This window comes from Bos grunniens, chromosome 3 (genome assembly GCF_055505025.1).
Source record: "Bos grunniens cultivar Pamir isolate PY7600 chromosome 3, Bosgru_T2T1.0, whole genome shotgun sequence".
NCBI classification, from domain to species: domain Eukaryota; kingdom Metazoa; phylum Chordata; class Mammalia; order Artiodactyla; family Bovidae; genus Bos; species Bos grunniens.
In genome coordinates, this window is record NC_141167.1 from 54867014 (window position 1) to 54882598 (window position 15585).

General features: G+C 40.0%; 1 protein-coding gene across 14 annotated transcripts in view; it reads left to right on the top strand.

The window, feature by feature from the left end:
* Positions 1-15585, top strand: part of GIPC2 (GIPC PDZ domain containing family member 2) — a 99978-nt gene that overhangs the window by 3860 nt on the left and 80533 nt on the right. The window contains exon 1 of one of the 14 annotated variants that reach the window (XM_086390747.1): positions 12317-12416. The exons of the other annotated variants lie outside the window; for them this stretch is intronic. The gene's annotated coding sequence lies outside the window, so the exon portion shown is untranslated. Of the gene's footprint in view, positions 1-12316; positions 12417-15585 lie in introns of those variants that run through there. 14 annotated transcript variants of the gene reach the window in all.

Here is a 15585-nt window from a genome sequence, read left to right on the forward strand (position 1 = left end):
GCCAAGCAGCTTGCCTAGAGTCACGGGACTGGCGTGGGGTGGAGCTGGGATTCGAAATGTTTCCTGGTTCCAAGTTCACTACGTAGCAGCCATGGGATTCTCAGTAACTTCATTTGAATTCCAAATACAAACCAGCAAAACTTCTTTTTTAAACAAATGATCTTTTCAAGAAAAGCCTCAGACTCAACCACAAAAATACTTACTGCCTCAGAAAGAGGCTGTTGTGAATCTGATAATTATGGATTTCACCTATTTCCTGGTTCCTGAAGGAGGAAGCTAACGAAAGCTATGGGTTGCTTGCAGGGTGCAGTCTGTAATCATTACCTTGAAACAGATGGCCAATTATGCAAAAAAATCTCTTACAGCTGATATCATTTTTCTAAACAGCTAAACGAGCAATTCAGTAAAGGGAAAAAAAATCTCATCTAAAAGAACAGTTAACTCATAAATATGGGGACACTCTTACAAAAAGTTTAACACCATCTTTTAAAATATTCAGGATTCATTTGAGTTGGTCACTACACTCTTGAGCTGTGGTCATAAAACTTGTTGAAGGGCATTTTGATTATCTGAACCACTGTAATTGTTTGACAAGCATTTGTGTCTTGATGTGTTTTCTTAATTCTCTATTATGTGGAAAGATTGCAGGAAAAGAGTGAATTTGAAAGCTATTAAGAAATAAATTTTGTTAGATACTTTACATATCCAGAAACTGAAACCTCTAAAGATTTCTGAAATGATTAACTTTGATTTAGTTATATTAGTTTGTATGTGATGTAACTACTAAATAATTTGTTGATTGAATGGCTCAAGCAAATACGGCCCCTTGTCTCTCAATACTTAAAGCAGTCAAATACAAGGTACTTGGGAAGCAGAAAAGGCAAAAAGTGTGATTTTTAATTTCAAGCTGTATATTCAACATGCAATCATGCTATTTGTCTTAAAAAAATGAAACAAACTTTTTCTTGTCACCTGCTCCCATCCCTCCACACTATTACCCCATTTCTCCTTTATAACAAAACTCAAAAGTTGCCATCTCCAGTGAGATAACATTTCATGTCTCATTTCTCTGTTCAAGACTGATAGCTCCTCATCTTACTTAGAGCAAAAGTCAACATCCATTGATGGTTACAGGCCCTGGGGCCACTCAGTCATCAGTGTTCTTTATGCTCCACCCAGTATGGCCTCCTGGCTAGTCCTTGAACTCTAGAGCCTTAGGGCTTTTGCATCTTTCCCAGAAGCTATCCCTCCTTAGCAGAATGCTCTTCTTCTTTTTTTTTTTTTTTTGGCCAGATACAACCCAGTTTGAGGGATCCTAGTTCCTTGACCAAGGATCAAACCTGCACCCTCAGCAGTGAAAGCTCAGAGTCCTAACCAGTGGACCACCAGAGAATTCTCAGAATGCTCTTCCTTAAGTCGGCTCTAACATCGCCTTCTCACTGAGACTGGTACCGATCACTCCATTTAAAATTACAGTACCCCTAAAAAAAGAGGGAACAAAACTCCTAAGTTATAGCACCTCCTGTTCCCTTCAGCACTTAATTTCCTCCATTGATACTAACATCCTGTATATATTTAACTTGTCTTTTTCCTCTCCCATATACTAGAGTATAAGTTCCACAAAGAATTTTGTCTATTTTGTTTTCTGATGCAGCCCACAAGGGCCTAGAATTGTACCTGAAACATAGTTGGAGTTCAAAATATGTTGAGTAAAAGATTCTTCATGAAAATATGGTATTTAAAATCCTGAATCTTTAGCATAAAGCTTTAGTACTGATTACAATACTGGTATCTTATGTATGTGTTAATTTCTTTTTTTTTTTAATACTATAGTGTGAGGAAAGAAACTAGTCTTTGAGGGGGTTAGGCATGAGGAGCATCACTCATATCTTCACTGGGGAGTAGTAAGAGGGTGAAGTATGAAGACTGAGAAGCTAAGTAAAAATGACTTGGATCCAATGTTTACGTGTCCACAAATTCCAGAAATTGCAAAGCTGGAATCTCTGTAAGTAGAATGCTTCCTAAGTAAGTTAAGTGTATGGGGTGCTGTCTCGTGAAACCTTCCAGAAACTGAAACTGCTTGCTTTTCTCAACTTGCTGACGCCAGCCCTGAGCCCCTGTGGGAGTCAGTATTCTGTCATCGTGGCACTTTCTGGAGACTGTGAACAGTGATGCAAACTTGATCATTTCCCAGCAATGGCAGATAACTGGCAAGTTGAACAGTGTCTTTCTGGTTCCCATATGAGAAATCTAGGAAGATAGAACAAAATGGGGCTCATTGACTTGTATGCTGCTCTCCTAGGAAAAACAGTAAAAACACAGGTAAATGAAGGAATTGGGAGTTTGGTGTGCACTTTATCATTGAGATCCGAGGATTATGAAGCAAGCCCAACAATACTGAGCAGAAGTGTGAGAAAGAGAAAGTCAGTTCCTGACATCTGGGAGCTGACCTGACGCTCACAGGCAGGTCATGATGGTTTCATGTTGGACATGATAATTTCATAGAACATCAGCATCAGAAGGGACCATTCTGTGACTGTGATGGGTCAGACAGAAATAAGACTACTCTGTAATCATGTCTGAACAGAGACAAAAATGCAAACATTGTCCATACCACAAAAATAATCAGACATCCTCTTGCCTTGACTAATATAATTGACTGAAGCTCCTTTTACCAACCACAGCTTTACTTTTGACATTTTTTCCCACCTTTTAATAAGTTTACTAGGATATTGAGTCATAGATTTGGCCCCACTTCCTGACAGCAAGTCCAAGCTTCCCTAACATCACCTGACACAAGCCCAAATCTTTTCTAATACCCTCCTACTCAGACTCTCCCCACAGTTCTCCATGGTGTGCTGTCTCCTTTGTTGCAAGGGACAGTAAACTAGAAATGAGAATTCCTGGTGGCTTTTGACTGGAAGGCATTGACAGTGGTCTATTACAACACAGATTCTAAAGGGGCACCCTGAATATGATTTCCCTGATTCCACCCATCCTTTATTTTTTTTCTTTTAAAAGTTTTTTTGGTCATGCCACACAGTATGTAGGATCTTAGTTCCCTGAACAGGGACTGAACCCTTGCCCTTGCACTGGAAGTGGGGGTCTTAACCATTGGACTGCCAGGAACTGTCCCACACCCATCCTCTATTTTAATATTGATGCTCTGATTATACCAGTCTCAAAAAACTACAGGGCTCCCAGTTACTGTCTTATTCCTTTCAGGCTGCTATAAAAAAGTAATACCAACTGGGTAGCTTATTAAAAAACAAAAACTTATTACTCACAATTCTGCAGGCTGGGAATCAAGGTGCTGGCATGGTTACCCCTGAAGGCTCAGTTTCCTAGTTCATCACCAGCACCTTCTTTCTGTGTCTTCACTTGGTGAAAAGGGCTAAGGATCTCTCTGGAGCCTCTGTGATCAGGCACTAATCACATTTATGAGAGCTCCACCCTCAAAATTTGAGCAACACCCAAAAACCCCACCCATTGACACTAGGATTTCAACATTTGAATTTTAGGGGAGGGAAGATAAGCATTCAGACCATGGCACTTACAAATAACCCCCACCAGCCAAATGTTTTCTAGTCTGGCCTGCCTGTCTAGAGTCCTGCCTCGTGTGTGCTTAAGTCTCATGTCCTAACCACCTTTTAAATCCAGAATGTTTAACTGTTTAAGTCCTCTGTGCCTTTTCTCTTGATGTTCTCACTTTTTTGTTCTGATAGCTCCTACTCACCTCTCGAGTCTCAACTGTCACCTCCTCGAAGAAGCCTTCTTTGTGAATCTGTCAACCTAGCCATGTTTAATACCCACAACTGCATATTTTAACATAGCATTAGCACATTTAGTTACTTCCCTATCTCTTACTGAGGGCTGGGAGGATATTTTTCCTTAAAATCTCATTTTCAGAGTTGCTAGATGGTTTAGATGCTCCATTAAAGTTTAATAAATAAAAGTAGATGATGGAAGATATATGTATATGTCAAACAGATTCATTTTGCTGTACAGCTGAAACTAACCCAACATTGTAAATCAACTGCTGCTAAGTCGCTTCAGTTGTGTCCGACTCTGTGTGACCCCAGAGACGGCAGCCCACCAGGCTCCCCCATCCCTAGGATTCTCCAGGCAAGAACACTGGAGCGGGTTGCCATTTCCTTCTCCAATGCATGAAAGTGAAAAGTGAAAGTGAAGTCGCTCAGTCATGTCTGATTCTTCGCGACCCCATGGACTGCAGCCTACCAGGCTCCTCCGTCCATGGGATTTTCCAGGCAAGAGTACTGGAGTGGGGTGCCATTGTAAATCAACTACACCCCAATAAAAATTTTAAAAAATAGATGATGAATCCAGTAGGAGATGAAGCTGAAGATGTAGACAGTAGTGAGATTACAAACGTCCTTAAAGGTGTATAGGTTTTATTCTGTAGGCAATAAGAATAACTCAACTGTTTTTCAGCAGAGGAGTGATCCCTGGCTGGTGTTTTATCAAGTTGAAACACAACTGACTATTCATTTGCTGTGTTTTCTTCATAAAGTTTTGTTTAAGTCAAATAGGATGGTATTTTCTGGAACTGCGCAGTACTATCTGAGAAGTTCTAAATATACTACAATCATTATGTGTGCTCACTATGCCTATTGAGCATCAGCCTTGGTTTTATATGAAGAATGCAAGCAAAATCAAAGAAACAACTCCTGCCACCTGCCCCCCGACAAGAGCTGTAACTCGTTTTGAGAAGTGGGAAGTTACTCTCACCAGCCTGTCCTATAGACCTCGTTGCTATGAGGAGGATAAGAAATGGATTTAAGATTGTTGCTCTGTGTTCTGGAGATCCTCTGAAGTAGGTGTGTAAACAACAGTAGAATCAAGTCTGAACCCCTCCCCAAGCCTCTGCTACCTCACAGACAGATGGTGGCCCCTTTGCCATCCCTCCCCTGCACCCACCCCTCCAGACATCCTGAATGCATGTGGTAAGAGATGGACACACTCAGGTTACCTTGGACAATGTGTATGTATTTGTTAGGACATACAGGGAGGTGAGGAAGCCCAGAATCACCTCTGTAGCTGGACAGTCCAGTTCTGTAGACTGCTGGAATATCACTCATGCTTGTCTGAGTGAAAGCAGTAACTTTAGACTCTGGGAAACCAAGAGCAAGTCCTTTACCTTCCCTCTCTGCCACTCTCTCCCTACTTCTTACTCTTTTAGTTTCAAATTTTATTTATTGATTGGTCTACTTTTTATCTGTCTTGGCTGTGCTGGGTCTTTGTCGCTTTGCACAGGCTTTCTCTAGTTGTGGCGTGTGTGGGCTACTGTCTGCTGTGGTGTGAGGACTTCTCATCGCAGGGCTTCTCTTGTTGCTGAGCACAGGATCTAGGTGCATGGGCTTCAGTAGCTGTAGCACTCCAGCTTCATAGTTGAGGTGGGGGGCCTCAGTAGTTGTGGTGCACAAGCTTAGTTGCTCTGTGGCATTTGGAATCTTCCTGGACCAGGGATCGAACACATGTCTCCCACATTGGCAGGCAGATTCTTATCCATTGCGCCAGCAGGGAAGTCCCTCTTACTCTGTTCTTGACTGTCCTCTCCTTTGATTTTGCTCCTTTAAGGCCCTTATTGCCTCCTCTTTGTGTCTTTGAGTTTTGGCCTCTGTATTTGTGTCCCACTCTGTCTCAAACTTGAACTGCTTGAGAATGAGTTTCTGTTGGTGAGTCAGGGTACAGGACAGGTGGGGCAAAGGTGGCCTGTGGATCAGTGCTCGTCTCTGGTCCAGTGTAGGTCCTGTAGTACAAAGGCAGATGAACAGCAGATAAGGAGTCCTGTTGGAGAGGACACTGGGGAGAATATGTAGCCCGAGACTTCTTGATTTAGGGGTGTTGAAGATATCTTCCATGGCTTGTACAGAACATGAGACTATTCTTAGTTCTCTGATTTTTGTCTATTCTCCCCTTTACCTGGAAAAATACTGTGATTCTTTCCCCATTTACTCTGTTAAAAGATAAACTGAGCCTTATTAAAATTGAGTATATTTGAACAAAATTGATTTGGGCAGCAGCAAAAACCAGAAGGGGAGTTCTGTGCCAACAGGAGTCAGAGGCAAGGTTTTTATAGAGGAGTGTGTGCATGCGTGCTCAGTTGTGTGTGACTCTTTGCAACCCTATGGACTATGGCCTACCAGGCTCCCCTGTTCATGGCATTTTCCATGCTAGAATACTGGAGTGGGTTGCCATTTCCTACTTCAGGGGATCTTCCTGATCCAGGAATCAAACCTGCATCTCTTGCATCTTCTGCATTGGCAGGTGGATTCTTTACTGCTGTGCCACCTGCAAAGCCCAATTTAGTTATATGTGTATATATATCTTTTCTTTTTCAGATTATTTTCCCATATAGGTTATCACAAAGTATTGAATAGAAGTCCCTATGTTATACATAGGTTCTTATTGATTATTTTATATATAGTAGTGTGTGTATGTTAAACCCAAACTCCTAATTTATCCCTCTCTCTCCTTCTATCTTCCCTCTTTGGTAACCAAGATGAAGTGTTTTAAACTCAGTAAAAATCTTGGGAAATAGAATGCCATGTATCTGATTCAATAAGGTACAGTAATATGAATTGAAATAAAATTTTAGGAGCTAAGACATTTTCTGCTTTTGTGACATCAAATATGTTTCTTAGACATTTGGGATTGTGGTATCACACAAGTTCTTTTGTAGTTACCTCAAAACTTTTTAGATATAAACATGAGAGCTATAATCAATGCTATGCTATGCTATGCTAAGTCACTTCAGTCGTGTCCGACTCTGTGTGACCCCATAGACGGCAGCCACCAGGCTCCCCGTCCCTGGGATTCTCCAGGCAAGAACACTGGAGTGGGTTGCCATTTCCTTCTCCAATGCATGAAAGTGAAAAGTGAAAGCGAAGTTTCTCAGTCATGTCCGACTCTTAGCAATCCCATGAACTGCAGCCTACCAGGCTCCTCCATCCACGGGATTTTCCAGGCAAGAGTACTGGAGTGGGGTGCCATTACCTTCTCCGGCTATAATCAATACATAAGATATATTCCTAATCCAGCCTGTCTCATCTCTTGACCTCCTCTTCAGTGTTATTAATTATAACCTACCTTCCCTTCCATTTGTTGGCTCTTAGTTAATGAGCCAGAGAAGGCAGTGGCATACCACTCCAGTACTCTTGCCTGGAGAATCCCATGGATGGAGGAGCCTGGTGGGCTGCAGTCCATGGGGTTGCTAAGAGTTGGACACGACTGAGCGACTTTACTTTCACTTTTCACTTTCATGCATTGGAGAAGGAAATGGCAACCCACTCCAGTGTTCTTGCCTGGAGAATCCCAAGGATGGGGGAGCCTGGTGGGCTGCCATCTATGGGTTGCACAGAGTCGGCCATGATTGAAGCGACTTAGCAGCAGCAGCAGCAGTTAATGAGCATATCTATGTTTGACCAAAGGCCACCAAAGGAAAATGGTTTCTGTGGTTTTGTTTTATTCATTCACTAAATCTCCAAGCAGAAATAACTCTCTGAAGCAGAAGTCCACAGTGGAGCTACATAGTAAATGTTATTTAAAACCAATTGTTAATTTAATTGAAAAAATAATATATGCACTTAGTGGAAAGCGTATCCACTTTTTTTTTGGTGGGGGGGGGGGGTGGGGTGGGAACCATAGTTCCCTAGTCCTCCTTCCCCAGAAGCATCTGGCTTGGCCACTTTTTGACCATCTTTATAGAAAAATAAAATTTGTGAATTTATAAGTATGTGTGTGAAAGTAAATACATATCTATGTGGATGTAAACCTCCTTTCTACTTTTAACCAAATTAGGAGCATACAATATATCTGTTCTGTACAGTTGGTAGTAGCAGAAGCAAAAAGTGGACCTGACACTGAAGCCTGGAGATGACAAGAGTCACTGCAGTCTTTTCAGGGTCACAGAGGGCCATCAGAGTGTCATTCATGTCAGGAGAGCTGATAGTGTGTCTTTAATGGCAATGAGCCAATTTTTAGTAATTTCTAAGAAGCCTGTCTTCTGAAAATATTTCCTGTACTTTTGCTTCCCTGTGTCTCCTTATGATAAACCCCTATCACCTGACATAACCAGAGGTATTCATTTTTTTAAAAAATGGAAGTAGAGTTGATGCATAGCATTATGTTTCAAGTATACAACATAGTGACTCAAAATTTTTAAGATATATTCCATTTTTAGTTATTATAAAATATTGGCTATAATCCTGCTGTTTTACAATGTATCCTTGTGGATTATTTTTTATATATAGTAGTTTGTACCTCTTAGTCCCCTATCCCTCTCTTTCTCTCCCTCCTTCCCTCTCTCTACAGGTAACTACCAGTTTGTTCTCTATATCTGTAAGCCTGTTCTTTTTTTGTTGCTCTTTATTAACTAGTTTGTTGTACTTTTTTTAGAGTCCACATATAGGTGATATCATGTAGCATTTCTTTTTTTCTGTCTGACTTGTTTCACTTAGCATAATGCTCTCCAGGTCTATCCATGTTGCTGAAGTGGCAAAATTTTTTTCCTTATGGCCGAGTAGTATTCCACTGTATGTATATACCACACCACCTTTGTCTATTCACATTTAGGTTGTTTCCATTTTTTGGCAATTGTAATTAATGCTTCTGTGAATTTTGGTGTACATCTAAAGGTGTTCCTTGAAACTATTTATTCAATAAAGCAACTAACAAATAGTTTTGGGCTAGATACTTGCCAAGGTAAAGAAAAGAGGAAGCCAACTGAGAATGGATGACTGCCACTGTTTCTCTGTATTGTGATCCAAAAACTGCTTCTTTTTCTCACTGTCTTAGAAACTCTAGCTTTTCTGTTTGGGGTGTACTGAGTACTCTGAAGTTTTGGTGATTAAAATGTGGAGTAGAAAGTTGAAGCTTGGACATGGCTAATACCAGGGAGGTCCTATGGCTTCTACAGATAAGTGAAAGGGTAGAAAGGATCTTAGATCTTGTCAGTGATAGAATATTTGCCTTTTAGGGATGTATTTGGATCCAATTAGTAGTGGCTAAGAGGCTCAAGAACACTAGCACTCCAGAAAGTGCATCTGCTATTGTATAAAAATCTCCATGGAGATAATCAAAGCACACATAGAGGAAAAGTTCCAACCTTAAAAAAAAAGGCTAAAATCTAGGATCTATATCTCAGTCTGTAAAAGTCACAGGTTCTTAAGTTACAGTGTTAACTTTAAGTGGTCTTACAGGGATACACAGTAACAAGATTGAAGAAATAATAATTCTGTATCCATTCTTAGAACAATTTGCATAGCCATATGTTGCATTAAGTAGTAGTGTTTGTGTGATTGGCATTAACAACCTGTTCTTCATGATCTAGGGCCAGAATGTAACTTGATCTAGGGCCAGAATGTAACTTAAACCTTCTCACATCTGATACTAACAATGTGTTCTGGGTATAGTTAAATATTAGGTACTGGTCATGATTTGTTACTCCCTTTCTCCTTTTGTATTCTTTATACTTCCTGCTTCCTATCTTAATTTTCCTGCCTTTTTGTAAAGCTAAGTGGGGGAGGGAAGCACAGCTTGAGCATTGAGAAGGGAGTTATTGTTGAACACCTATCATTACTACTTAACCTGTGCTATTTTGTCTGAAATAGCAGTTCTTAACAGCACTCCCAGAAATGACTGTGATTGATAGATGAGGCAATGGTAGCTCAGAACAAAAATAAACTACTCAAATCATGTAGTCCAAAGAGATATCTTTTATCTTATGTTTGTCAAACTCCCAGCTCATGCTCTTTCCTTTATACAAGTGGTTCTTAATCTTACTGGACCCAAAGTTCCCCTGTAATAACAAATATTTTGCGGCATCACTTTTACTTATCCTGAAATAAATATTTAAACAATAACATCTACCTATGTATATAAAACTTTAAAAATTAATATATTCCTTAACAGTAATACTAGAAACAAATATGGATTTCAATGCAAATACTTGGGAAAACTATCTTAGAAGACATAATGAAGCAGTCAGTTGCTTGTATCTATACTTAATAGCTAATCAGTTTAGTTCAGTTCAGTCGCTCAGTCGTGTCCGATTCTTTGTGACCTCATGAATCGCAGCATGCCAGGCCTCCCTGTCCATCACCAACTCCTGGAGTTCACTCAGACTCACGTCCATTGAGTCAGTGATGCCATCCAGCCATCTCATCCTCTGTCGTCCCCTTCTCCTCCTGCCCCCAATCCCTCCCAGCATCAGAATCTTTTCTGATGAGTCAACTCTTTGCATTAGGTGGCCAAAGTACTGGAGTTTCAGCTTTAGCATCATTCCTTCCAAAGAATGAACTAGTTGGATCTCCTTGCAGTCCGAGGGACTCTCAGGAGTCTTCTCCAACACCACAGTTCAAAAGCATCAATTCTTCGGCACTCAGCCTTCTTCACAGTCCAACTCTCACATCCATACATGACCACAGGAAAAACCATAGCCTTGACTAGACGGACCTTTGTGGCCAAAGTAATGTCTCTGCTTTTCAATATGCTGTCTAGGTTGATCATAACTTTCCTTCCAAGGAGTAAGCATCTTTTAATTTCATGGCTGCAGTCACCATCTGCAGTGATTAATTTAAAAAGAATAGAACAATAGAAATAAGACAGGAATATTTTGATTCTATGTTATCTTTTGCTCTCTTAAATATTTGTAGATATTTGTAGAACTATTTAACAATAATAGGAGCAGCTGATATGTTTTATGTTAAATTCAAATAACATGGACACAGTGACTTGACTTTCTGAGATGAACAACTCTTGATAAGGTTCTATGCAAATAAGAAAGGCTTTCTTTGGTTTACGTGGTAATTGCAGTCCAGGAAAACTCATAACAAAGCCTACTTTATCTGTAACACAGAGGATCTAGGTTTTAATCATTATGTATATATTCTCTTCCCGACATGAATCTCTAGTAGGACATTTGAAAATCATGCAGGGGACTTCCCTGGTGGTCCAGTAGCTAAGACTCTGTACTCCCAATGCAGGGGGCCCAGGTTCAATCCCTGGTCAGGGAACTAGATCCTGCATGCAACTAAGACTCAGCACAGCCAAAAAGAAAAAAAAAAGAGAGAGAAAATCATGCAGAATGCCAAACAGCTCTTCACTGAGCTGAACCTCTCTGAGATTAGACTTCATGCAGTATCCTTACCTCATCCTCTACCTCTCCCAGTGCCAGTGGTGTCACATCATCATTGTAACAACCAAAAAAGCTCCCACAACATTTCAAATAGTTTTCCAGTATCACCTCACCCACCCACTGGCAACATTGCTTTATGCCAGTTTGCTGGAGGTTGAGCACTTGCTCTGTGCTGTGAAGCTAGGCAGTAAAGGAGGGGGCAGTGGGCAAAATGGGAAAGCAACAGCAAGGGAGAAACAGTAGAAAGGCCTCCTGTTTTACGTTTTTAGTTTTAGGATCAGTCTTATCGGACTGTAATTATACGGAGTGAAACATGGATAGTTAAATTTGTGAGATTCCAAGCTTTTGCAATAGCTCAAAGCTACGTATCTGCTGTGGCTATTTCACAGGCTTGTAGGATCCTGTGATAGATAGTCAGGGTGGCATGACAGCAATGCTTTAGGTCAGTCTAATGAGGAGGTGGTTTCTGGGTAGGATGGTGTACCCTGAGTTTGGTGCCTAGAGATGCCACCGAGGAGCTTCAATTTTCTCACCTGGAAAATTGAGTAATGCAATCGAACCTGGAAAATATACAAATAATGCCTGCCTTATAGGAGTGTTGTTAGAACTGAATGAAATAGCATATTAGGTATCTAGAACAATGATTCAATAAATGTTAGTTCTTATTCCTTCTTTTCCTCAAAAAAGATGCTTTTTAGGCAATTTTTTGACTAATCTTTTGTAATTTTTTCCTTTTAATTTTTCTATTCTAGACCTGTACAGTTTCATTCTCCTACTTTTTGCCTAATCCCAGAAAGTGTGGAAAGCAAATTTAAAAGTTTGTCTCTATACATGATCCTCAAACTAAGCTATCTCAGTATGGAATTCTATGTTACAGCAACTAATGTGGACTCTTGTGAGAAGGGCTTCTTCAATAAAGCTTAGTGTAAACCTAATAAACTATTTCAGTCAACAAAAATCTCAGTTAAACTTGAAATATTAAATATATTAATTTATTCAGAATTATTTTGCATTGCATTATCGATGCTTATTTCTCTTGAGCCAAAAAATAACTCTGTAGGAATACCCATATTTCTTGTTGTCATATCTCTAGATATACCTGTGACAGAATTTTCCTCAGCATGGAATTCTAAATTATTCTACTCTCTTTTGCCACAGAACACTTAGAGCTCATTTTCAACTCTCCCCACGTTTGTTAAGACTCATAGAATCTTAATTGTGCTTCAATCATGGACACTGACTTCCAAGAAGCTTCTGGGTAAGATTACTTAGGTGCTAAAGGATAGAGGAAGAACTCTACCATTACTTTACTTCAACATGCAAATCACATGTTTTTCCTTTTATCTCATGTTGTCTGGTCTTATCATCCTGAAAAGGAAGCGTGCTTATTTGATCAGCTTAATAGAAGAAGTATTATAAATAGGTGGCTAGGGAACTTATATTTCCTACCCAGACACTTCACAGAGTGAAAAGGAAGGTATTAATAATTACTCTGGGACAACAGGGGTAAACTAGGACTCAGAGTCCCTCTAATTATAGAAAAGGAAAAAAAAAAAAAAGGTGACGTGAGGAAGTTTATTGTACATTTGCTAATTAAGCACCCACAAGTCAAGCCAGTTTCCCGGGCAGTAAGGAAGGTTTTGAATGGTAGGGATTTAGGGACGGTGTGGGGAGAGGAGGGTGTAGGGATAAAAATAGAAGCAGGTAGTGAAGGTACAGTGTCAGCACTAAGCTTGAAGCCAGGAGACTCTGGTACTGCCTGTCCTGGCTCTGGCCTGCTGACACATTCTTGGGAGTTGAGGACGGAACCCTGCAGCAGCCTGCCAGCTTCTTCGGGAAGTTTCCTGGCCCTGCGGGGTCCTCCTCCCCTCTTCTCTAACTCCTCCCTCTACCCCAGTCCCAGGAGTCCCATGGGCAGGAAGGGCAGGAATGTTGGCCAGCAGAGGGTGGGAAGAAGCTGCTTCGTGATGGGGCGGGGTGGGAGCGGGTCATAAACAACTCTGGAGCAAAGGTGAGAGGCTCTAGCTGGGGTTGTGACTAAGTGTCTCCAATGCTATGACAGGATTCTATTCCTGGCAGCTCCTCTCCATGTCTTCCCAGTCTCTCTTCTTGGCGCTGTCTACCCGTGGGGTGGGAGGTGGCTCAAAATTGAGCAACCCAAGCCTAGAAGAATTTTTACACACTCTCCCTTGCATCTCACCGGCCCTACCCATGGGTGAGGTTTTCTGTGCATCTCAGGCCTTCTAATGAATAAGGGTCTAAGGTGGTTAATAAGTTGCCTCCACTCCCTCACCCAGCCCCTAGTCACCTCTCATCGAGGGAACCCCATAGTACATTTTCCCTTGTCTCCTCTTGCCCTGTCACTCTGCAGTATATTTTTCTAATGTCTTTCAGGTGTCCTAGTTTAGAATAAAAATCAATTGCAATTTTTCTCTCTTCTCAAGATGTTTACAGTTTCTTGCATGGCCCATTTTCTTCATAAAGCGCTCATCTCTTTCCGTCAGGATCATATCCTCTCATCACTCTGTTTTGACCCCTGGTGGCTCCCCATGCTTGCTTCCCAGTTTTCCATGATTTATTTGGATGGGTTTTTTGTTTTGTTTTTGTTTGGCCATGCTGCAGGGCTTGTGGTCTTTTAGTCCCCTGACCAGCAATTGAACCCGGGCCCTCAGCAGTGAACATACAAAATCCTAACCACTGGACTGCCAGGGAATTAATTCCCTTGGGTGGTTTTGAAATATCACATACCTCACAGATATTTCATTGTAAGTGTTACAAGTCTGCTTCCTGGTTGATATGAATGATGTAATACATGAGCATTTTGCCAAACAAATTTCAAAATTTTGTTTAAGGACCTGTTGGGGATCAAATAGCTATTTTTTTTTAAATTCATGTTTGTATATTTAGTAAACTGGAAAGTTTAGTCATAGGTCTCTTTACTAATAATTATAATTTAATATCTCACAAACTGCTACATTCTTGGATGTAAAACATCTCGTTATAGTTTCTCCTTCCCATTTGAGGTTCTCTTGCATCTTAAGTGTCAAACAAGAGGAAGCTTTTAAGAGGATAAGTGGTTTACAAACCTGGAAAATTTGAGACAGCACCTGACATAGGGAATATTGGTGATTTATGATGTCTTTCAAATTGGCACGTAACCTTGCAGCATTATTATACTAGGCTAAAGCTCAGATATCTCCTCTGACCTGAAGCATATTGTGGAAGAGGATAGATATATATAGCTATCCATGTTTGATTTATCTTACTCGTTGCTTTAGTGTCTATGTAATATCCACAAAGGCAAGACTAAAACTTATTGCTATTCTTTTAACCTTTTCATATGTTTCAAGAATTGGTTTGAGATTATCAAGGACTTTCTTTGATAACATAGTTGCTTTGATTAGATTTCATTAACAAAGTAAAATGTTTGTTTGGTTACTCTGGGAAGTCATTTCATAGATTAAAACATGTGACTTGATTTTCCTTTTTTGCGGGGTAGGGAATAAAATTATTTTTGTCACATTATTTTGTCCATTAAAAAAAAATGGGGGAAAACAGTGGTTGTACCAGGGAAAGAACAGTACAAAGGATGAATCACCTTTTATTTAAGAAGCCACTGCTGACCCAGGACAGCTAATTTAGAAGTGAATCATTTATAGAAAGTTCTACATAGTTCTAGGCAGGGCTTTGTACAATATCCTTATGAAGGTCTAAAATAGAGCATACAGTATCAGGTTTCTAAATATCTGTCTTGTTGCCAATTTTATATCTTTGAGAAACTGAAACTTTTTTCTAGATGACTGTAGCCATTGTCAAGGTGAAGGCAAAGATATCATATTTATAAAATGATATATATTAAAAAAAACAAATCTTTAGAAATTTATTACATGTGTTATACTGAGAAAATAACAGATCTTAAATATCCATTTAATTCCATTCATTTCTTTAGGTTATGGTCAGTTTTAAAATAAACTGGAAGAAATAATTTAAAATGACATATTAAGTCAAACAATGTATTAATAGTAAAAAAAATTATTTGTCTGTGTTGGGTCTTAGTTGTAGCATGCAGAATCTTTGGTTGCGGCCTGCAGAACCTATCAGTTTCCTGATCAACAATTGAACCTGGGCCCTCTGCACTGGAAGAGTGGAGTCTTAGCCACTGGACCACCAGGGAATTCCCTGTATTAGTATTTTGATATTAATCAAATTATTAGGTGGTTAATAACAATATTTTGATTGATATTTTATTTTTTAATACATTTGATTCTTAAAATCCAATTACAAAAGCTCCTTTTTGTAAGCTACCTTAACTCATTTTTTTTTTTAAATTAAAAAACATATTTATTTATTTGGCTGCATGAAGTCTTAGTTGCAGCATGTAGGATCTAGTTCCATGACCAGGGATCTAACCCCAAGCCCCCTGCATT